Source organism: Arvicanthis niloticus, chromosome 8 (assembly GCF_011762505.2).
Source record: "Arvicanthis niloticus isolate mArvNil1 chromosome 8, mArvNil1.pat.X, whole genome shotgun sequence".
Taxonomy (NCBI): Eukaryota; Metazoa; Chordata; class Mammalia; order Rodentia; family Muridae; genus Arvicanthis; species Arvicanthis niloticus.
Genome location: NC_047665.1, coordinates 15,582,443 through 15,606,741, shown reverse-complemented (window position 1 = coordinate 15,606,741; position 24,299 = coordinate 15,582,443). Strand labels below are relative to the sequence as shown.

At 41.1% G+C, this 24,299-nt stretch overlaps 1 long non-coding RNA gene across 4 annotated transcripts in view; it reads left to right on the top strand.

Moving 5' to 3' along the window:
- LOC143443272 (uncharacterized) overlaps positions 1 to 24,299 on the top strand; it is a 394,599-nt gene that overhangs the window by 324,930 nt on the left and 45,370 nt on the right. For 2 of the 4 annotated variants that reach the window (XR_013112089.1, XR_013112090.1), the window contains exons 4-6: positions 3,496 to 3,618; positions 5,552 to 5,674; positions 6,838 to 12,048. This is a non-coding gene — a long non-coding RNA (uncharacterized LOC143443272). Of the gene's footprint in view, positions 1 to 3,495; positions 3,619 to 5,551; positions 5,675 to 6,837; positions 12,049 to 24,299 lie in introns of those variants that run through there. The other 2 variants (XR_013112092.1, XR_013112091.1) reach the window with 2 other exon arrangements.

Here is a 24,299-nt window from a genome sequence, read left to right as displayed (position 1 = left end):
CCAAATAGCTAAGATGGCTATGTTTGAAGAACAAACAGAAGCCATGCTTTTAGAGTGAAAGAGGCTTTAATAGCAAAATCTTGTAAAATAGAGACTGTTGGTGAAGAGGCAGCAAACAAAAGTCAACTAACGACTACATTTGAACACTACCTAAAATAAACTAAAATAAAAACCCATGGAACCCAATAGGGGAATCTCATCAAACATATAGAATTGCTTAAAAGTATACAAGATATTACCATGTGATTTTTCACATTATTTTATTACTAACTTTGATTATTTATGGACTCTAGATTGTTCATGGGGTTGTCCATCTTACTAAGTTTCATAGAGAGCCAGCTATTCTGTAAATTTGATAATGGACTCACTCTTATTTTTAACTTTCAATATTTCTCTTTTTTTAGAACTTCTATGTGTATATAATTTCTATAGTTGAGTATTTTATTTGCATATTTTCATCCTTTATAGTATAACAATAACACTCAGGGACTTGAATTGTTGTGTTAATAGATCTTTGGCCACTTATTATAATGGTAGTTTGTTTCTTAATGGTTTAAAATTGAATACATTATTTTGTTGTTTTTGTTGGTTCAAGTAATATAAATATGTAACTAAAGAGAAAATAAACTCTTACTCAGTCTTTCTTTTAATACATTTACAGCATTCCCATGGCGAATAGTCAATTATTTCAAATATTTTTACTCATATAAATATGCATTGAGCTTTTCAAAGGCTGAAAATGTCCTTTCTTATGCTCACATCCTTGCCTGCATGTGCAAATATTTCCCTATGACAGATTCCAGGGAGTGGGTTTCCTGGGTCAAGGGGTATGTACATGTTTAAATTTGATAAGTATTCTCAAATCACACTGCACAAAAGGCTGTATCAGCTCACACTACAGTAGTGTGTATCCACACATATTTTCCTACATCCTGCCTGACCTTGATAAATCACCAACATTTTAATTTATAATTTGATCCCTGCAGTATTTAAGCAGATAAGCATTCATTTCTAATGGGCTTATTTTTTTTCTTTCCTTTTGCTATTATGGGTTGGTTAGCATTGTATTGTTGTTTTAATTTTTCTTGCAACAATTTCATTCAGAATGCTATTTGTAAACATTTTATTTTTCAAAATGTTTTGAGATGTTCTATGAACCATGCCATGACAAAGTACCTTAAAAAGTATTTCCTTAGTAGTATACAAAAGTTAATATTAGCATATTATATATGATATAGCATTACTTGTATTGGTTTTCTGTACATCCTGTTCAGTTGTTTATTCAAAACTGAGGCATTTTAAAAATGTTCATTATGCTATTCCTTTTCCATATTGTCTACAACGGTTTTCATTTAGCTACAAACCTCTCTATATCTCTAAAACTAAATTGTGGAATCCTGGATGTTGACCCACATAGTTAGCATCTAACACATAGTATCAATTCACAAACAAATAATAATTTGAAACTGTAGTGAGCATTTATATAGGAGCCAGTGTCATTTTTCTTGATTGACACAGCACAGGTGCAAAGAAGAGAAGATCAGAACTCTGGGAGTATTTTTCCTTTAATCTGAGAACACTATAGAAAAAGGGAGTAAAGCTTGATGTCTCTCAAGGGCATAAACTTGGATCATTAGGCATCATATCCTAAACCTCAAAGTTGGGGATCAAATCCAGGGCCTTGAGCATTTGAAGCAAGTGATGTATCAGACTTCATTCACAGCCTGCCGCTGGATACTATAACAGCAGCACAAGCTTAAGAAGGTAATAGTGTCTTATTTTGAGTCTCCTGAAAGAGTTACATTTTAAACCAGGCACAGTTAGGAGGCTGAGGCAGAAGTGAATTCAAGGCCAATGTGGCAATCTAGGAAGTTCGGGGCAGCTCAAGGAGCATAGCAAGTAAGACCCTGCTTCAGAAAAAGAGAAGGGAACGGAACTCAACTTTAACAAACACACAAAGAGGCACAGGTACCCCTGTTTACTTTTGATGCAAGACAGAGTTAAAGATAGCTTCTGTTGCCTTGGAGCTGAAATAGACACAGAATAGGAACTTTTAAAAAATAATGGTCTGGTAAAAAAAAATAAAAATAAATGTGAAAGAAGAAAATAAAATGTGGAGGAAAAGGGGGAGGGGTCAAGCTTCTAGTTCTAGCTACTCTGGAATCTGAAGCAGGAATGTTGGAAGTTCAAAGACAGGCTGGGCAACTCCGTGAAACATTATTTAAAAAGTAAAAAGCACAAAAGAAAAGAGTGGATATAGCTGGGTTATGACAGAGCACTACCCTAACTTATGCACGACCAGGATTCATCCACTAGTACAAAATCAAATCATACCAAAGCAAACTGAGGTCTATAAAATACTAACAAGCAGGGGCTGAAGGCACTGATAATGGAGGGACTGTCCTAAGCAGGGGTCTAATTCATCCTGGATGTTGCATGGATACTGTAGTGTCACCATTACTAATAAGTAAGCCCTGTGCAAATATGAATATAATATACAGGTAATTTTAAGCGAGTAAAGAAGGGCTGGTAGGATGTCTCAGTGGTTAAGAGGACCTAAATTCAGTTCCTAGCTCTGACTTTGGGTGGTTCATAGCCTTCTGTAACTCCTGCAGTGGCAGAACTAATGCCCCTGTTCTCGGCCTGCATGGGCAACCACACATCACACATGCATATGTAGAATTTAAAAATAATATCTCTTTTTAAGGCAAATAGAGAACATTTTCCATCTATGTACATGATAATGCAAAAGCGATTATTTAACCAGGTCTTTCTAATTAGAAATATGTTTCTTCCATTCCTTTAACCAATGGCAGTTTGTCCCTCTGAAAGACGAGTGTTGTACAGTGTCTACCATTATACAGTTTCTTCTCAGACTCAGATATCCTGTCGCACAGTTCTAAAGAGAAGAGTTTCTGGCCCTGGTGGTGTCAGGGAACATCTCTATCACCCCATGAGGGTTCAGGGAACATCCCAGGAGAGGGGACAGAAAGAATGTAAGTGTCAAAGGACAAGAAGATATGAACCAAAAAGGCATCTTCCAAACACCATGAACTCCCTGCAGCTGCGGCTATGTGTGTGTGTGTGTGATATCTAAAAGCCACTGGGGCCCCTCAACCTGTCAGCACAGATATAGGAGGGGCCCACCAGACACTACCATTCCTGGAGGAATTGTGGGAATTTAACCCTTTGTTGAGGGAGGGTGGGTCGTTTTCATCAGTGTATAGTGACTGATAAGTTGCCATGCTATGGTAATTAATCTCTCTCCCATGCTTGGGCAAGAAGCTCTCATTAAACGGATGGTTCAAAAAAAAGCCATGAAAGTAGGTGGGGAGCTTGCAGAGAAGGGGGTCCCCAAGTGGGAGAGAGCAGGGGTAAGGGAGAGGGCAGGGTGTGAAAATGACTTAAAAGTCATACATGTTGAAGCTCTCAAGTAATTTTTAACTGAAGAGAGTTTGCAGTTTCTAAAGGATAGTTTAATATTTTCCTTTATAGTATAGACAGAAGAAGCCTTGCTGCAGATCCCACCCACAGGCATTCCTGGTGACAGAGTGGATGACAAACGGAACATCTACCTGCATTTCATGCTGTAGCCAGACCACATCTGTCCCAGCTACAGTAAGTTCCCCGTTAATGAGGGGAAGCTAAAGGATATGATCTCTAAACTTTCTCTCAGTTTGCACATTTTCTGTTTCCACATTAACTTTGTCCTAAGCAAACACTTATTTCAAAACCAACACATCTTATTTCCTATCCTATATTGTCAGATTTATTAGAGGAAAAAGCACAAAGTTATGAAAAGTACCACCCATCACTCTGACCACCTTTGTTATCCACTAACAGTATTTATACATCTATACCAATCTCGTATAGTCTTATTTAATTGCAGTTATATTGAGACAAAATTACACATCAGATTTCTATTACTGAATATTATCAAACGTAGAACTTACATGTCACTAAAATTTTTACATCATTCACTCTGTATCCCACTGCATGGCTATATAATCCTTTATTTCTTTTCTTATTTTTCATTTTATGATGGCTTCTATGTTTACACAGATGTAAAAATTGCAATGAATTATACATATACTTTCTAGTTTTCTGTTAAATGATCCAAGTCACACAAGAAAAGGCTCGTTCTGTGCCAGCCTTTGGTTTTGGGAGCTTCCCACATGTGAGCCCCTTTAGTCTTCATAGGCATTTCTTTGAATGAGTTCTGCCATCTTCATTCTGAGCAGACCGAGTCTGAGGCATGCAGGAGAGGTTAAGTTCTTCCCTTGTGGCTAGGTGCTAAGCAGCACAGTTGGAGATGAAACATACATTCTGAAGATACACTGTCCCAGGAATACCTGTGAGCAGACACAACCATACCCAAAGACCAAGTCTCTTTAGGTCAGTGCAAGGGCAGGTTGTTGTATCAAGTCTCTATTAAAATTGACAGCACATAGAAGAATGAGGCAGCCTCACTACTCAAATACCTGTCTCAGAAGTGTTCATGTGCGTCATGTCTGTTTATAAGCAGATTGCCTCGAATATGAGGTACCTAAACCACTTCAGAAGTAGAAAACCCACATGCTCACACCCACAATCATTATAAAAAAAAATTTGCAGGAGTCACAAAAGCACCCTTATTCTTAAAGCAGAAGTTCCATAGCAGATACACTTTTAAAACGTACTAGTCTATATATATACGCTTTCTTCATAAATTTGAAACCTGTGTATACCTCTCTCCTAAAGAACCAAATCGTAACCATTACGGAAAGTTTGCATCTCTTTCTCCTCAATCTCTCTGGACATGATTGGCGTGTTCAGTGGGCAAGGCATGGAAGGGGCTCCAATTCAACAGGGACCTAATAGTACCCAATGCAACCTCGGGTTGAATTAAGTGTAACTTCAGAGTATCTCTTTCAGACATAGGTTTACTGTTTAATTAATCAAGTTTTCATCCACATTGCCTATTTTTCTACTGAGTCCTGCCAAAAACACTCTTTGGCAGATGGTAAAATAATGAAATCATTGGCTCTAAAATCAAAAATCTTGGAGATAATTAGAAGACTTGATACAGGTAACATTTATTAGTCATGAAGATTTTGACAGCCCAGAGGATTCTTCAACCCACACAATTTCTAAAGGAAGAAAAAAAAAATCTTTTTTTGAACACTGATCAAATTATGCTTCTTTGACAAGAAAGAAACACACTTCACGTGGTTTAACCAGTGAGGGTTTTTTTTTTTCTTTTTCATTTAATAAAGCTTAAGCATAAAAAAGGAAAGACATGCTTTATTAAACCTATTTCGTTTACTGAGCCACAAGTAAGCATTAAACACTGTGGCTAGGGGGCTGGCCCAATCAATAGTCTCCTGGTTGGTTGAGGAAGGTCTCATTATGGGACCATGGAGACCTAAGGACGTGACTTCTATCCCAGACCACACTTAAGAAATATGAATGTTGGGAGGTGGAGACTGGTGGATCCTTGGGGCTCACTAGCCAGCCAGGTCAGTCTACTTCACAACTCCCAGGTTAATGAGAGATCTGTCTTTTAAAACAGGAAGCTGGGAGAAGAGACAGTAAGGGTGATCTGAAGACTTTTGTAAGCAAAAGGAACAGTCAAGCAGAAAAACACAGAAAGGATGCACCCTCTCTGCTCAAGAATGCAAACCGGGAGGCTGAGGTAAGAGGCATGGAAGAGATGAATGTAAGGAGTCAATCAGGGCCTTGTCATGCTTATGAGCTCAGACTTCCTCCAGAAAGCTATGGGAGTTAAGAGCAGAGAAGTGACATAATTTGATTTATGTCATTTAAATGGCACCTGGATCATTAGGTCAAAAAATAAAATGCAGAGACTCTAGCCTTTGAAATATCTCAGATAGCAGCTTGTTATGGGGTGGTAGCAACAGATATAGTAAAAACATCCTTGAAAGGACAGTTAAAGATATGCTGTTGAAGTTAGGACAAACATGCATATACGCGAGAGTCAAGTCAGGGGTGATCTGTGGGCTGTGTGACAGGTAATGTCAGTTGATGATGTAGGGAACCCAGGGGAAGGTGTGACAATTCTGTTTGGAGTCTTTGCCTGATATGCCTACTGTAGACTTAGATGGAAAAGGCTCAAAGAGTGTTAGCAAAACTCACAGCACAGGTAAGGCAAACTCAAGTTGAGAGCCTTAAATTTAAAGGTACCATTTAAGCATGAGTCCCATGAATATAAAAAATAAATAAATAAAGGGATATGAAGGCTGTGTCCTGAAAAAGTCCAGTCTGAGAGGTAGAAGAAGAATACAGGAAGAGAGAACGAGAAGAAACAGCTTGGTAAGTAGAATTCAGTATAGTGTCTTGAAACCCAAGGAAAGGAAAATGCAAATTATTGATGCATTTAATAGGCAGTTGATAGATAGATAGATAGATAGATAGATAGATGACAAAGGGATAATAGATAAGATAACTATAGATAGATAATTGATATATAGATAGATAAATAATAGAAGATAAATCAATAGATGATACACAGATAGATATATATAGACAGATGATAGATAGATAGATAGATAGATAGATATGATATAGACAGATAGATGATAGAGATAGATGATAGATATAGATAGATGATAAATAGATATAGATAGATAGATGATAGATAGATGATAGATGATAGATAGATGATAAATGATAGAGTTCAAGCTCATCAACAATGTAAGACAAACAGACAAACAAACAGAAAACCTGAAACCACCCAAGTATTTGTAGCTGTTAAAATCAGCATTTCAGGTCATTCTTGGCACAGTTGACAGGGAAGTTCTTCAGATGCAAGTACAGAATTTTCTTCTGTGTCCCCAGATCCCAGCACCAGGAGCCCCTGACATACTGCCATTACCACTAACTCTACTACGAGCCCATTCATATGTTTGAAATTGGGTAAGGCCAAGGGTTCTCAAAACCACCTTAGAGTCTTCCTGATAGCTTGTTAAACCCTCGACTGGAAGGTGAGTCATGGGGTCTTTCCATTCTAATAATCCCCTAATAGTACTGAGCTGGGAGGTGCAGGTACATTGCACATTGTGGAAAACTGTACAACCTACACAGTAGATCTTGTAAGCAGGGAGACAGAGGCTTAGAGACATTATCAAGGTTAGGATTCAATCCTACTTTGCCTGCCTCCAACTATGCCACTTTCATCCACATGGCATGGCCTTGCTCAGATGGACAGATAGACAGATGGGTGTCCTTAGAGCATTCTTCTAGGCTTCAGCAAATTGAAACTTGGTAAAAATCCAATTTCCACACATGAGAAGTGGAGGACACAGTCATCTATGGGCTTGGCTAATGCTTAAGCAACAGTTACAAAGGCCATCATTTGTCCATATGCACCTAAGTGCCATTTGAACCTTGGCTGTAAATAAGGGGCACTTTCTCTTCTTATCAGCTTTGCCAGCCTCTCCCCAGTTCTTACCAGGAAGTCTTACAGACTTCCTCTCAGTAGTTTCCTTACCATTTTCTAACTTACTAATTTACTAACTGATCATCATTCTCACGTAAGTCATTTTTCTTGCCTACAAACGCCTTTCTCTGGCTTATCTCTGAAATTCTTTATTTCTAACAAATTTAAATGATTTTTCCTTTTATGCAGGGTAATTCAAAAGTTATATTTAAGAAAATAATCTTCAAAGAGGGAAACGTCTGTTCAATAATATAGGAAAGTGGGAGAAATGAACAAAAGAGTAAGAAATGGCAGTTGCCTTGGAGTTCCCAGACCTTGTCAATATTCTTGTTCCAAATTCTTTAAGGCAGTGATGGTTGTGGTCACTACTGATTAAGGGTATATTAGACACTGTGTTTGTCAGTTTTCAAGATGCTGTGACCAAATCTTTGATAGGAAACAACTTAAAGGAAAAACAGATGGCATTCCATCATGGGGGAAGGTATGGCAGCATTCAGCTCCATGCCTGCAAGACTACAGCAGGCTCTCACTTTCTCACATCTCTGTAGAAGAAGAGCAGAGAGACCATGCTGGGAGCAACGCCAAGCCATAACAACAACGAGGCCTGCCTCCTAGGCATCCTTTCTCCAGCTAAGTCCCACCTCCTAAAAGTTCCCCAACCTTACAAAGCAATGTCAGCAGCTGGAGACCAAGTCTTAAACTCATTAGCCTCTGAGGAGGACATTTTATAGGCGAACCACAGTGGATAGGAAGCAGTGAGGCAGTAAGCCTAATGTGTTTCTGTTTCGTGCTTCTGGCAAATAGTCTGGGGTAGATCATTTTGTCATCATCATATGTAGGAATGGAGTAGATTGTGCCAGGTAACTCTTCTGTGGGATGGCTTTCCGTTGCTGTAACAAAGAGGGTGTGTTTTGGTTCATGGTTTCAGAGATGTCAGTCCATGATGCTCAGCCCTGCTTCCTTTGGGACTACGAAGAGGAAATACATGCATTCCTGCAGTAGTATGAGAAAAGGAGGATGCTCACCTCACAGCAGCCAAGAAGCAAATAGAGGAAGGGACCAGAGTCTGCATATCTTCAACAGGGAACTCCTACCAAAGACTCAATTCCTCCCCACTGGGCCCTACCTCTTAATGTTGGCTCCCAGCGGTGCCACAGGTCAGTTCTTGAATAAATGGGCTTCTAGGGCTTACTTATCCCAACCACCGCTCTCACAGATCAGACTCCAAGAGTTGAGGTTCCCCTCCCTCTGTGATCTTCTCTGCAAAAAAGCAGACAGTACTTCATTGTCAGCTCCTTGCTGGCAGGTCCAGGCGAGAGGAGAGAGGTCCCAGTCCCGCTGGGTCTCTCCGGAGCGGAGCAGGATGGTGAGTGTTGGAGGCCCAAAAGAAACACACCGGCCCAGGAGTTTTGTCAAAGCAGGAACTCAACTTTATTGCGTCAGCTTCTCACTTATGTAAACTCGAGCATAGGGAGGGGGATTTTTGGTGGGGTGAGATGACGTAGGAGGCAGGAGAAGGTGACAGAGGGTATGAGGTGACTGACAGGGCCAATGGCAAAGCTCTACATTAGCAACGGCAGGGCAGAGGCAGGGCCAAACAGGTCTTGCTGGGTCACCCCAATAAAGAAGTGACTGAGATAGGTCTCAAAACTCAAGCCAGGCTCGGGTTTGTCCACAAGACCCAAACCAGGGCCAAAACTGGGGCCTGACACTTTCTTCACACAAGAATCCATGATGGGTTGCTTTTTATTCTTTGGGTCTTATTTCAGAGTAGAACTCTTGAAAGTAAGGACTTGACCAGCTCTGCACACTATGGATAGCTCTGCACACTATGGATAGCTCTGCACAGCTCCTCCATTACGGATAGGTTACATGTAAGTAGGATTAACCTGTGTAACAGGGGAAAACAGTGTTCGGAAGTCATACTGCCTTCGTTTAGAACCTGATTCTATTCTATCTTGCCACAAATAAAACACTGAGCAAGATCCCAACCATCCAGGCTTCAGCCTCTACAGTGGGATGGCGGGAGAACCGTCCAAATTCAACAGATGTTGAGGATTTCAACAAGAAAGCCACACGTACTATTGAGGACAGTGCCTGAAATACTGAATGTTCCACAAATGCCTATCTCATTGTTATCAATGTTTGTAAATACTGACTATTTTATGATTAGTACCCACCCTTCGGATATGCTTTCTATCGGTTTCTGCACTGTGCCTTTCTGCCTGCCATTCCTATGTGAAATGATCTCAGTGGTGCTCATGGGTGAAGAGACTGATGGGGCCTTTCTCTGGAAAATATTTCTCTGAGAATTTACATTCTGGCTGTCCCTGAGGCCATGGCTGTAAAAGAACAAGTCCTATTAACCGCAGCAACCAAATGTATCCCGAGATTCATGCAAAGCATCTTCACACAAGAAAGAAAACAATCTTTCACTAAAATATGTGCACAGGCTATTGTAGTATTTGTGGTTGCAAAAGAAAAGTGATTCTTTTCTTTTGCTACACCCTGCACTATTTGCTCAGGTGCCGTTCTGTTTCCATGTGAGCTGACTCAGAAAACCTACCAGCGAGGTAGAGACAAGTTGTCTTTAAGACTGTCTCAAACAAAATTATATTCCCCAAAAGCTATTCCACAAAATCCCTCCAACAGATCTCCCTGTGTATTGTGCCTTATTGTGATTCTGCCTTTAAACACCAGCACATTCTTAGTCAAGTAATAAAGTCTGTGAAGTCTAAAGTTCATCAGAGCTGGGGCTGCAGAAAACTGCTTCATCCCCCTGTTGAGGGGTTTAGCTGGACAGTTTATGCTAGTTTTCCCAAGTCCTCCTCTCTGTGTGCCTGACTGCAACTCCCAAGGGGCAGAGAAGAGCAAACTTCAAGGAGATGGCGCTGACTTACTGACATGAAGGCTCTTAATTCCAGATGGATAGCTTCCCCCCCCCCCTTAATGAAAGAAGTGTTTCCAAGGTCCACTCACCAGAGACATCTTTATTCAAGAACCATATGAGACACAAAACAGGGAGACAAAGTTCAGTTTAACTCCACAAGTAGACTTCAGATTTGAAGAATATAAGAAGAGGGAAAATTGTCTCATGGAACACAGAACACATGCTGTCTCTGCTTAGGGCCACACCCATCTGACTGGGAAATGCTAGAGCATGGATCTCAGGTACAATGCCATCAGAACCTGAATCAGCTCACGGGGAAGTCTGTGTCCACTTGCTTCAGTGGTTCTCAACGTTTCAAATGCTGTGATGCTTTAAAACAGTTCCTCAGGTTGCGGTGACCCCAACCATAAAATCATTTCACTGCTACTTCACAACTATAATTTTGCTGCTGTTATGGATCATAATGTAAGTATCTGATAGATGACCCCAGGGGTCAAGACCCATTGGTTGAGAACCACTGCTCTACTTTCCTTTTGACTTAAACCACATGCATTTCGTCAAGTTGTAGCTGGAAATATTCCACCAACTTTTTACAAGCCTGTTGGTGGTAACAATACAAAGATGAGATTATGAAAAGCTAAAATTAGCCTTTCACTTGCTCAAAATACATTTCTAAAAGCTAAGTTGTAAGCACATACTATTGTACTTTAAAACTATGAGATTGACTCACTCTCTCTACATGCTTACACTTATATGTGCACTTCCCCCATGTCTATGATGTTTATCTATACTGTGACTTAAAAAAATAAACATTTAGGTAGCATTTACAGTCCTCAGGCCAATGAGGCATTTCAAGCAATCCATAAGTCCAACAGCCAATTAATGACATCTCAAATCCAGCTAGCATTCTAAAGACAGTCATCAGCCATTTAGAAACTGATGGGATGTTGCTTGCAGAGAATGCGCAAAGGATGAGCCTTTGGGAGGCTAATTAAAAGGAGAAGAAGAGCTGGGAAAGTCTAGATCAAAGCTTCTTAAACTGGGAGCTGAGACCCTACATAGGTCTGATAACTGAATGTGTGCAAAACTTGGCAATGGTATAAGGTTTCTGAACACAGAATGACATAGATAGATAGATAGATAGATAGATAGATAGATAGATAGATAGATAGATAGATGATAGATAGATAGATGATAGATATAGATAGATAGATAGATAGATAGATAGATAGATAGATAGATAGATAGATAAGAGAAAGAATGAGGGAAAGGACTCAGAATCAGAGGTGTGGTTACTCCCAGCAGCTCTGACAGCACTCATGCAGCAACCGTGGCATCAGAAGCAGCCCTGGATGACACATATCACACACATTTTGCACCATGCATACCCTCATGCCACACAACACAAGCGAGTACTGCCTGTAACAACATAGGTTGGAAACGACTGTATGTTGTGACTTGGAGTGATTTTACCAGACATGCAAAGTGTCTGCTCTTAGGGAACAGTTGTAACCATAGGACTCCCTAAACGAATGGCTTGGTGTTCTCCTGTACTCCTCAGGACCTATCAAATTAACATCTCTTTGTGTGGAATTATGTTAGGTAGACAGGCACCTTCACGTGTTCATCTCACTAGTGTGTAAATGTGCTCACATCCTTTGATAAATAGCAAAAATATACGAATAAGAGTTGTTTGAAAATAAATGGTGACTTATCAGTAGATTTCTGGCTTGTCTACCTATTTTATGCACCTATCGTCCCCACGTCCTAGAACAGTTTCTAAAGTGAAATGGAGTCGTGAGTGGATGAAAGCTGAAGAGTGAGGTGAGGGAATCCCCAGAGCTATTCCTAGAGCTTCTGCTAGCTAACCCAGCTGAAACAGCAAGCTTCAGACACTGCCTTAAGGCAATAAGGGAGAAAGGAATAGAATACACATGGAAGGTCCCATTTGGGCCTCCATATGTATGTGCACAGGCAAGGCACATGCCCATGTAACAAGCACACACACTTTCATACCACATATACACCTGCACACTACATACACATAAATACCTGCTTGCCACATACACACTTTCACACACTTGCATACCTTATACACATTTTCACACTATATGTATATACACATCACACATACACATCAAACACACACATCACACACACACATCACAAACACACACATCACACACACACACACATCACACATCTCACACACACACATCACACACACACACATCACACATCTCACACACATCACACACACACATCACACACACACACACAAATACACACACATCACACATCACACACACACACATCACACACACACACATCACACATCTCACACACACACACATCACACATCACACACACACACACAAATACACACACATCACACACACACATCACACACACACACACACAAATACACACACATCACACATCACACACACATCACACACACACACATCACACATCACACACACACACATCACACACACACACACACATCACACATCACACACACATCACACACACACATCACACATCACACACACACATCACACACACACACATCACACACACACACACATCACACATCTCACACACACACACATCACACATCTCACACACACACACACACAAATACACACACATCACACACACACATCACACACACACACACAAATACACACACATCACACATCACACACACACATCACACACACACACACATCACACATCACACACACACACATCACACACACACACACATCACACACACACACATCACACATCACACACACACATCACACACACACACATCACACACACACACACACATCACACATCACACACACACACATCACACATCACACACACACACATCACACATCACACACACACATCACACACACACACATCACACATCACACACACACACATCACACACACACACACATCACACATCACACACACACACATCACACATCACACACACACACATCACACATCACACACACACATCACACACACACACATCACACATCACACACACACATCACACACACACACACATCACACATCTCACACACACCTCACACATCACACACACACATCACACATCACACATCACACACACACACACATCACACATCACACACACACATCACACATCACACATCACACATCACACACACACACACACACATCACACATCACACATCACACACACACACACACATCACACATCACACACACACACACACACACACATCACACATCACACACACACACACACACACACACACACACGCACGCACACACACCATCCCAAGATTCTCTTCATCATCTTCCCAACCTCTCCCTTCATATCTCTTTCAAAAGCCACCCAGCTACATCTTGGAAATAAATTCTTTTTTGTTTTGTTTTAATATGGAGCCTGATATCATCATTACCTTTTGCCAGGGACTTGCTTAATAAAGGAAAGCTTCATGCAAATTTAAAATGAAGATTATTTTCTCAGTAACAAACTTTTAAATAAAACGACTGGAGACACTTGTGTTTTTACAGCTGGAAAGGATCTTTGTGATTATTTAGCCCCACACCTTTATCTAATAAAAGAAGCATGTACATCCTCAAAAGTCCAGTGTCTTATCTCTGTAGCACTGCAGCTTAGAGCCAAGTCCCTGGGCTCCCACCCAGGTTCTTCCCAGAGCTCTGTTCATATTGCATTGTGTCTGAATAAAAGTGTTCCCTAGAGGTTTATGTGTCTTAACACTTGGTCGCCAGGTGGTGGCGCTGTTTTGAAACTCTGTGGAATCTTTAGGGAGTGAAGCCTTTCTGGAAGAAGTGGGTCACTGAGGGGTGGACCTTGAAGGGTAATAACCCTGCCCTATTTCCTGTTCATTCCCTGCTCACAATTGTGGATACAATGTGACCAGCAGCCTCATATGCTTGCCACCATGTCTTCCCCACTGTGATGGACACTATCCCTTCAAAGTGAAGCCAAAATAACCGCTTTATCCCTTCAATGGTTTCATGCCTGGTATTTGGTGCTAGCACCATAAAAAGGAACTAAGACGCACGGGGTGAGCGGTTTGGGTTTTGAATCACACGAGAGAATAGAATTCTGAAGCCGACTGTGTTATCTGTTTTTAATCATTAAATGGCAGCAGCTTCTGATAAGCCACTGAAAACTCTATCTCGCTATTTCCATTCCTTTAAATGCATAATTTATACGTAGAGAAATATAAGTGCACGTACATGTGTGTGTGTGCACCATCGTGGTGCACGATCACAATACCGATGGATGTTGAGGCCCCTTCAAAGTGAGTAGCACTTTTGGAGTTAGGAAATGGAGTTTTTCTCAGCAGCAACATCATGATCAAGAAAGGAAATAAATTGCCTTCAATCTTGAAAGCATCAAGAAGACTCTATCTCTTAACCTCCAAGAGCCTCATTTAATTACCTACAGTGATACCAACTCAATGGACCACCTATCCCAATTAAGCAGCCGTGCATGCTAATTATCATTAGACTTAATTGGTTTCCCAATTCAGCAACTTCCCTGATCAAGCCTGCCCCAGTTAAGTGGCGTTTATTGAACTACCTGAATCTTGCTTAAGCAAAACAAAGGAAGATTTCCCATCTCAAGTTCAGCAAATATAACCTCCTAACGCCAAGTCACAGTCGCCAGTTTCTAATTAATTCTGCAAAGCACACATCGAGGGTTGGCAGCAGGAATCGGAGTGTCTTCCAATTAGACTGAATATTTTAGTAAAATCAAATAATAAGTAAAACAGTTCAAGCAACAATCAGCAAATGTGTGAAAACGAACAAATATTTGCTGACATACTTGCTTTTTCTCCTCATATGCAGTTCTTGACCAAGATGACATGACTATGTATGCCTTTCGTACTTTCTGTTCTGAAGAGCAGGAGCTCCTGTCTTTGGCAATAATACATATTCTGAAGAGTGGATATGCACATAGAAAGGGGGAAAGGTGTTCTTAGGCTCAGTATTCCCAGAGAAATGTATCTGCATGATCGCTCAGCATCTTGTGCACCTGGGTATGGAGTCATGGGCCTGGAATTCCAGGATTCAGTGGCTGAGGTAGGAGGGTCACGACTTGGCAGGCAGCCTGAGCTAAGTAATAAAACCCTGTCTCAAAAAGTAGTAGTAAGTATCCTAGCTGAAATTACAACAGCAAAACAGACCCCAATAAAACCGAGTCCTTGAGGAAGAAGACTCAAGAAGAAACCTTAGTTAAACAGGTTCTCTAGTGCATGCAGGTCTTCAAAGATCGGGACAGGCTGTGCAGTGGTGGTGCGCACCTTTAATCCCAGCACTTGGGAGACAGAGGCAGGCAGATTTCTGAGTTCAAGGCCAGCCTGGTCTACAGAGGGAGTTCCAGGACAGCTAGAACTACACAGAGAAACCCTGTCTCGAAAAACAACAACAACAAAGGTCAGGACAGAATGTAACCTGAAAGATTAGCTGTCCTTTTGGAACGTTCTGTTCATTTCTGGTAGCAAATGATAAGGACACCACGTTGAAGTGGTGTTGTAGATTGTGTTTATGGAGGAACTGGTCCAGGTCTGCGCAGGGTATCACCTATGTCTCCCTATCTGAGTGCGTTCACAGGACTGTGGTGAACATTTCTGAGCTGTTCCTTGGACAGTGCTGAAGTTCTCAGCTCTGACTCTTCTTGACAGCCACGATGGTGAGGGTGGCATCGAAGAGGGAACTTGTCCTGATGTTCACTTTTCCTCAGTTCAACCCCCTCAACAATGAGATTAAAAAACAAACATGGCAAGACCTGATGGAATCAGGGTGCATTCTACAGTCAGTTTTCAGATTGCTTTCCAGGAACAGTAAGACCTGTTTGTCCATATCTAAAAAAGAGCCTCATAGGTCACAGTAGCCTTGGTGAAGGAGGCAAGGATGATGAGGGTGGAGCCCCACCTTCTAGCGGATTCAGGTCCAGCTTTGGAGTCTCCTGGCTAGACTGGGTGGCTTGCTAGCGGGGCTCAAGCAGGGCTCACTTTTGCTAAGCAGACAGATTATTGGAAATTTAAGAACTGTCATGAGAATAGAGATTTGGGGATGGAGGACACAGAGAGGAAGACTGAGCAGGTAAGATAACAGGATAGGTATGCCCAGACAAAGGCTTGGGCAATGAACTCGCCAAGCTGGAACACTTTAGCATTCTCGTTGACGAGGATTGTCTCAACCTGAGATGACTGGAACACCATGCACCAGGAGACCCAAAGCTGGAGTCTGGAGACTCAGTGGTGAAGAGGCTTTGCTGTATTTCCAGAACACCTAAATTTGCTTTCAGGACCCCTCCCCCCGACACACACAGTAGCTTACAACCAAACAAACATCCTGCGTCCATCTTTAAGCTTAAAAAGCATCTTATTGTAAAACCAAACTGGGATCATTCCCGTTGATGATTGGACCTTTGTGTCTCAAGGACTGGGCTCTTCCCCACCTGTAACCTCAACTACCAACAGTTCTGAACTGCCTGTTCCATGAATGGCAACCATGGTCTTTGTTTCAAAAAGTTGTTTATAGGCATCTCATAACCCTAGCTTTCTTTTCAAAGTGTTACATGACCATCTATGACTACCTTGTGGTGCCCACCTTGCAAGCATGCTTGTGTTTCAGGAGGGACTAACTTGTTATGCCTATGTTCTGTTCCTGTAAGCCTGCCTGTTTTGTCCACCAAATGCTCCATTGGGAAATCCTCTACTCCTGAGCTATAAAAAAAAAAAAAAAGAAAAAAAAATATCTTCATCATATTCTATGCTGACCTCTTGAAACTCACCTTAGGGGGAGGGAGCGTGTGTACAGGAATAAAAAAAATAGCTTGCTTTAATTAGTTGCTTGCTTTAATTAGTTTGGCCATGATGATTTGGGTTGGTGGGCTTTCAAGTCCCATCTTTGGGATTAACACAACCTTCTGTAACTTCAGCTCCAGGGGATCTGACACCCATTCCTGGCCTCCTTGGGACACTTATACTCAAGTGCATAAAGACATACAAATAAAGATAAATATTAATCAAAAGAAACCCAAAGCTAATCAACAGGAAGACTCTCCATCTTGCAAAGCTGGCAGCTGTCAGGAAGGTACATTCTCAGGAGCATAAATAAATAAATAAATAAATAAATAAATAAATGCAGCTGTTTCTCAGAACTATTCTTATTTGTCCAGCCATTTCTATGAAATTGTATTAAGGAAACATTCTTATTTCACAAATGGAGAATAATAACAACAATAATAAATGATGATACAAACGTAATTGTTCATTTTATTTATATGGGCTGAATAGTCTTCAGATTCTTCAAACTCTTGGGATTGCTAAAAGAAACCGGTCTGTTAAAAAAGGACTCTCTCTTCAAATAACGAGTACATAGTGTCTGGGCTGATGAACCTATTACTTCAGCAGAGCGCATTTGAAGACACCCCAAGACACAGGAAGTAACTTGAGTCTCTAGAAGGCTATTTAGTTAATTAAAATCAATGTTCCCTGTAATGTATGAAATCACCTCAAATACAATTTCTATATGTCTCCTTATAATTGAATTAAACTGCTCCTGCCTGAAGCAAATCTTAAAGAGTAGAATTGTTGAAGGTAGGGCCCGAAGGAGTCTTTGTATCACAAGTTCCAAGCCGCTCATTTTACATTTAATTATTTTTAATGATTTATTTATTTTCGTGCTTGAGCATTCATGGGTGCATGTGTGTGTGTGTGTGTGTGTGTGTGTGTGTGTGTGTGTGTACGTGTGCGTGTGTGTATGCCAGGTCTATGCAGGTGCCCACAGAAGTAAGAGGAAGGCTTCAGATGCCCTGGAGGTAGAGTTACAGGCAGTTGTGAGCCTCTCAGTATAGGTGCTGGGAACTGAACTTGGAACTTCTAGAAGAACATGGTCCTTTAACTTCTAGGTCATGTCTCTAGTCCCCCATTTTATACTTAAGAAAAGTGATCTTTAATCAGTACAAAGTTTTGTCAGAAAGTGAGTTCTCGACATGAAGCCTTTATGTTACAGTGCAAGCATCTTACCCTAGATGCCTGTCTTTTGGGCCCTTTCTTCTTTGCAGCATAGGAAAATGGAGTTATCAACCACTCCAGCTTCTGATTCCTACCTTCCAGATCTTGTAGTCACTTTCATGCCCTCTCATCTTCTGAGGACGCAAAGGGAGGTTCCTTTCTAGACATAGTCAGGGATCGGGGAAGACCAGAGGAATCAGGTGAGTTCAAGTCTTGGGCAAGCCTCTGGTGCTTCTCTATATGAGAACCTTTGTTTAGGATTCAACAGTTTGAGAGGCTGGAGGTAAAAAAAAAAAAAAAAAAGAGCCTGTGAATGTTGCTGCTCATTCATAAACTGATGAACAATAAGAGATTAAAAACTATTATAAAGATCTGTCAAAACTAGTACTAATTACAGTTATGTGTGTGAACTGCTAAACTATTGGCCTGAACCACCCTGGAACAACACATATCATTAGATGTGTGTCAGATTAATGTTGTTGCAAATTGTGTTTCATTCATCTTCGTCTGCAATTATCAAACACCTGTTCTACACAAGATTGCTTGCTTTTCTTTCTCTGTGCACTGATTTCCAACACTGCCCCCACCAGCTCGCTACCTTCCTCCCTATCCCCACTCATAGGAGTCTGTTCCCTTACAACCAGCTCTCTAGGTTACTCGCCAGCAGTTAGTCCCCAGCTTTGCTTAAACAAACCACTCAAATTTTGCCCAAATGCCATCCCTTCCTCATTTCTCTTCTTCCTCCTCCTCCTCTTCCTTCTCCTCTTCCTTCTCCTCTTCCTTCTCCTCTTCCTCCTCCTCTTCCTCCTCCTCTTCCTCCTCCTCTTCCTCCTCTTCCTCCTCTTCCTCCTCCTCTTCCTCCTCTTCCTCCTCTTCCTCTTCTTCTTTCTTCTCTACAATCAATCTTTGAAGAAAAGAGAGTTCTAACCCCAATAGATTCCCCTAAACAACTTGTGGTTCATCTCATTTTCTTATTAGAGACCTATTTCGAAAAGGTGATAGGACTCGGCCCTTTCCAATGAGACCTGAGGGTGAGGGTAACGCTGTGGCAGTAGCTTCAGACAAAACTCTCTGTGCTGTTGACAAGTGCCCAAAGGAAAATATGTTTTATGGGTGCTGTTTTTTTAAGCCACATTTTTCCTTTAAATTAAAATACAAAACTACAATTTCTACAGCCATTCACAGTAAGCCTTTGGTTGTTCTTCGTTGCCTTTTATCTAAGAACAAGATAAAGTGCAAACCTTGAGAATCATCCAGAATGTTTCTAAACTACTACACTGCCTAACAGTATAGGCTCCAACTTGGATCATCTGTTATGTAAGATAATACACATTTCTATTTGTATGATTTTTGGTTAGGTTTCTATCACTTGCATGTCCCAAGCATTCAATGATGTTGTAATACACTGATTAAGTAAAAGAGAATTGAACGGAGCAGACTTTGACAGATTGCTCTACACAGCTCCTGGATAGCATTTATAAAATAGAAAATCCATAATATATATAATATATCCCTAATGCAACTCTTTTGTCCCAAAGGAAATTCGCTCATGGTTGCATCAAGGTGCTGAGCGATAGCAAAATTGAACAGATATTGGAGAAAATTTAAGGAACAATGTCATGAACATGCCATGTGTATCTAGATTTATATTCATAAAGGACAGAATTCATTTTCTTTGATCACTGGACTAGAACTGAAAAGCATCTTAAAGTTCAGAGTCTGGATGGTCCTAAATCTAAAGTACAGAACAATATAAATTGAAAGACTGTTTTCTAAGGCATCTTTTAGCACAAAGACTAGCTGTTGGGTTATGCATAAATAGAGAATGCATCCAAAGAACTGAGGGCCGAGGGAACAAAAGCTAGCCTAGCACTTTTATTGTTACATTGATTTGTCTTAGCCATGACAAAAAAAAAAAAAAAAAAAAAAAAAAAAAAAAAAAAAAAAAGCCCAACCAAATCAAAGGAGAAAATAAAGGCAAAAAGTTTATTTTGGTATAAGGTTTCAAGGACTTCCTTCTACAGTTCCCCTGGTTACTGTAGGGGTCTGCTGTTACTGAGCTGTGCTGAATCCGAATATTTTGGCAGAAAGTGTGTGGGAAAACAGAGGTGTTCGGTTGATGGTAGCTAGGAGATGGGGGCTGGGGGTGGGGTAGTAGCGAAAAAGGTAGAGGAGGGGAGTCATCAAACGAACACACCCCCAGTGACTTAAACCATCCAATCAGAAATTGCTTCCTTGCTTCTCCCACCTCCGAATAATGCCAGCCAAGTATGACTCCATACTTCCCTTGATCTATCAATGTATCCATTGAGTTCAAGCCCCTCCTGATCCAGTCACTTTCCTAAAACTTCATCTCTGAACACTCTCAGAGGGGGCCAAGTCTTTAACACATGTTTTCTGGGGCCATTAAATCTCCAAACTACAGCATAAATCCAAAGAGATCATGCTTTATTAACCCTGTGGTACGCTACATTTCAAAGACAATACACAAGGATTCATGGTGAATTGAGGGTAATTCCCATGTCTCAGGACTAGTGGAGGGAGAAGAAACACAAGAGTAAATTAGAGGGTGGGTGTGTCGAGAAGTTCATGGATCGTACAGCTCATCCAAGAAACGAAGAGCAATGCAGTAGTTGTGGCGATCTATCAACAAACGTTGAAAAGCCACTATGTGCCAGGCAGTCTGTTAGGTGTTGGGAACATGCAGACTTTCTCAGGGTTTCCACTCCTTTTACCCTGTTCAACGACTCCTCCGTACCACACACGGAGCTGGCTGATATTAAATTCCGAGGTAAAATATTAAAAATGAAAATAATGCTTTAGCTTCAAATATTTGTGTTGGCTGCGTCCCAAGTTTTAGAGTCCGATGCAGTTTATTTTTAAGGGGGAGAAAAAATGTATTGTTCTGGAGTCGATCTCTGTGGCAGTTGCTGATGGAGAACCGTGGTTCTGCTGGGAGAGTCCAAAGAGTTGTGTGTCTAAGTGGCACTCTTGCTGATTTACAAAGTGGCAATCAGATGTCTTCCCCACACCTGGAGAGGCACAGCAAACAGAGCCTGCAGGTGTCACTCAAGTCTGGCTGCTGGCTGGCTCCGGAGAGTCTAGCCAGGACTTTGCTTAGCTATTCTCAGCCCAGGAGGGGATTGCCTACCTCCCTGGAGCTTGGGCATGACTGTGGGTGGGTGGCTAAGGGTATGACCATTGCCTCTGCATCTATTTCAACCTCTAAATAGTAGTCAGACACTTAAAATAACACCAAGACATGTTCCAGCTTGCCTTGCCAGTCAAAAGGGAAGGGGGGGGGATTCGTTTTGAAACCCAGCATTTCAGAACCCCAAGGGCTTTCTGATCTCTTAGCCTTAGCGGTTTAGAGGATTAAAAAGGCAGGAATATTAGGAAGCAAAAAGAAAGCAAACAGCCAGCATAGCCAATGGAGCAGATCTAATGGAGCACGGGGCCAGAGAAGAAAGGATTCTGCCACCTGAGCGATCGTATTTATTATTCTTGTTTCACAATTAAACTTTTAAGACGCGAATAATAATTTCCCAGACATTTTCCCTTTCTTTGCTATGCCAGTCACATAGCCCTGTCCTTTATCAACACTGCTCTGCATAAGAATGGGCTGTAATTGAACTGTCGCTTTCATGAAGGTCAGTAACCTTTCATTAGGAAGAATGTGTCTTTCCTGATAAATTATAAAGTCTCTGAGGATTCGAAAGCATATTTAACAAATTCTCCTTAGAATACCTTGAAAACCAAAAACACAGATTTTTATTTTTTCTATTATTTCTTGGTGGGATAGGGCAGCGGAGAGCAAAGGCTTCTGTGTCTCTTATTTCCTTTAGTGAGGGATTATTTATTTGGTGAATAATTTCTCATTTATTTGGGGGGGAGGGTCGCATGAATATATACAAGCCGGAGGATAATCATATGGTTTGTACCTCAGGTACTTTTCTTTTTTCTTTTTTTCATTCTGTCTGTCTGTCCATCTGCCTTTTTTCTTTTTTGGAGACACTCTTTCCCAGCCTGGCTGCCCAAGAAACCCCAAGGTTCTACCTGTCTCCATCCTCCCAGATTCAAAGTGCACACCGACACAAACACACCCAGCTTCCTTTAGATGGATTCTAGGGATGGAAATCAGGTCCTCAGGCTTGCAAGAAAAGCATTGCACCACCCAAGCATCACAATACTGCATGGATTCCATTTCCTCAAATGCTATTCCATATAATTTTTAGAAGTGAAATAACCAACATTGTTTTTCCCTTTTCTAGTACCTTTCATTGTTCATTACAGAAAGGACCAAAGTCGTTATGTGCAAATAAAACCCCACCTGAGTTCTATTCTATCAGTACCACCCCATAACTTAAGCCATGACGAGCAAAGCAGTGTTCACCATTACATGAATGATTCTGGCTCTGCCAGCCATGTCTGCTAAAGGTTCCCTGTAATTTGGAGTGTGTGTGTGTGTGTGTGTGTGTGTGTGTGTGTGTGTGTGTGTGTGTGTTAACTCAGGTAAGCATACCACGATGCTGATGTTAGGTAAGAGACCAGCTTAGTCTTGGCCTTCTACATTGTTTGAGACAAGTGGCTCTTGTTTTGTATCTGGGTGATTCAGACTAGCTGACCCATGACCTTCTGAGTCTCTATCTGGAATCTCACTGTAGAAAGAAGCACAGCCGTTTCAGATGCAAGTTACTTTGCCAGGCTTTACATGGGTTCCAAAAGGTTGAGCTCAGGTTCTCCTACTTATGCAGAAGTGCTTCTACTCACTAAGCCATCAACCCAGGCCTCCTCTGGGGACTTTTTAAAGCTTTCCAACTCATCTAGTTATCACTGGCTCTCCATAAGCTCCCCGTGGGCTGGACTAACCATTGGTTAAAAAGTAAATGGAACTAAAGAAATGGCTCAGAGAGTGAAGATCACTCTCTGCTCTTACGCCAGTGGTTCAGATCCCACAATCCATGTGGTGGCTCACAACTGCCTAACTCCAGTTCCACAGGAGCTGACACCCTCTTCTAGCCTCTACAGCACTAGATATGCACATAGGGTTTTTTTCTGAGCTATATCAACTTAAAGCAAAAAAGAGTAATTTTGGCTCCTGGTTTCAGCGGCCTCAGTCAAGATTGGCTGGTTTCATTTTATATTCATATGTGTATGTATATATGTTATACATAGATATTATTATATTATTATACATATTACATATCGTAAAATATATAAGCCTGCTAAGGACTAACACAGGCTCAGCACCCAAAGCAGGGGTAGTTCATAAAGACACAGAAGCACATTGGAGAGAAAAGGGGTGAGTGTGTTCATAGGCCATAGCCCGATTTGATTATTATTATTTGAATGCATGCTCTAGGGCAAAGGCAACTATAGGTCAAGGCCTTAAAGCAGAGAGAGCATTAGTTATTGAACTTGTCCTACTGGGCAACCAAAACAGTTCCTGAGCAATTTCTCAGGAAGTAAAAGAAAATCAGTTTTCCTAAAGATGTTTTATCAGTAACATGGCCACCAGTATTTGCTGTCCTTTCGTTGCCTTTATCAGATAAAGCTAGAAAAGAGCCCATCTCGTGTGTGACGACTGGCAGACACTCAGTTATCCTATCCTGACTGGGCCTAATGACTCTTCTTGGTTTAATGGTTTTTATTGGAACTGCTAACTCTGTCCCTAATGACTCCATGCTGAGAATCATGACTGCACTTACAAAACAGAATTTCAAATAAATTTCAAATAGAATCATTGCCGAGAGAGAGAGAGAGAGAGAGAGAGAGAGAGAGAGAGAGAGAGAGAGAAAGCCAAAGAGTGTCAGAACATAAATGTTAATATGTTTACTTCTTTAATTTCTTTGAGAGATTTAATTATTTTCACAAAACCTTTAAAACTAGGAGCCAGCAAGAGTAGAAGCATTTGTGG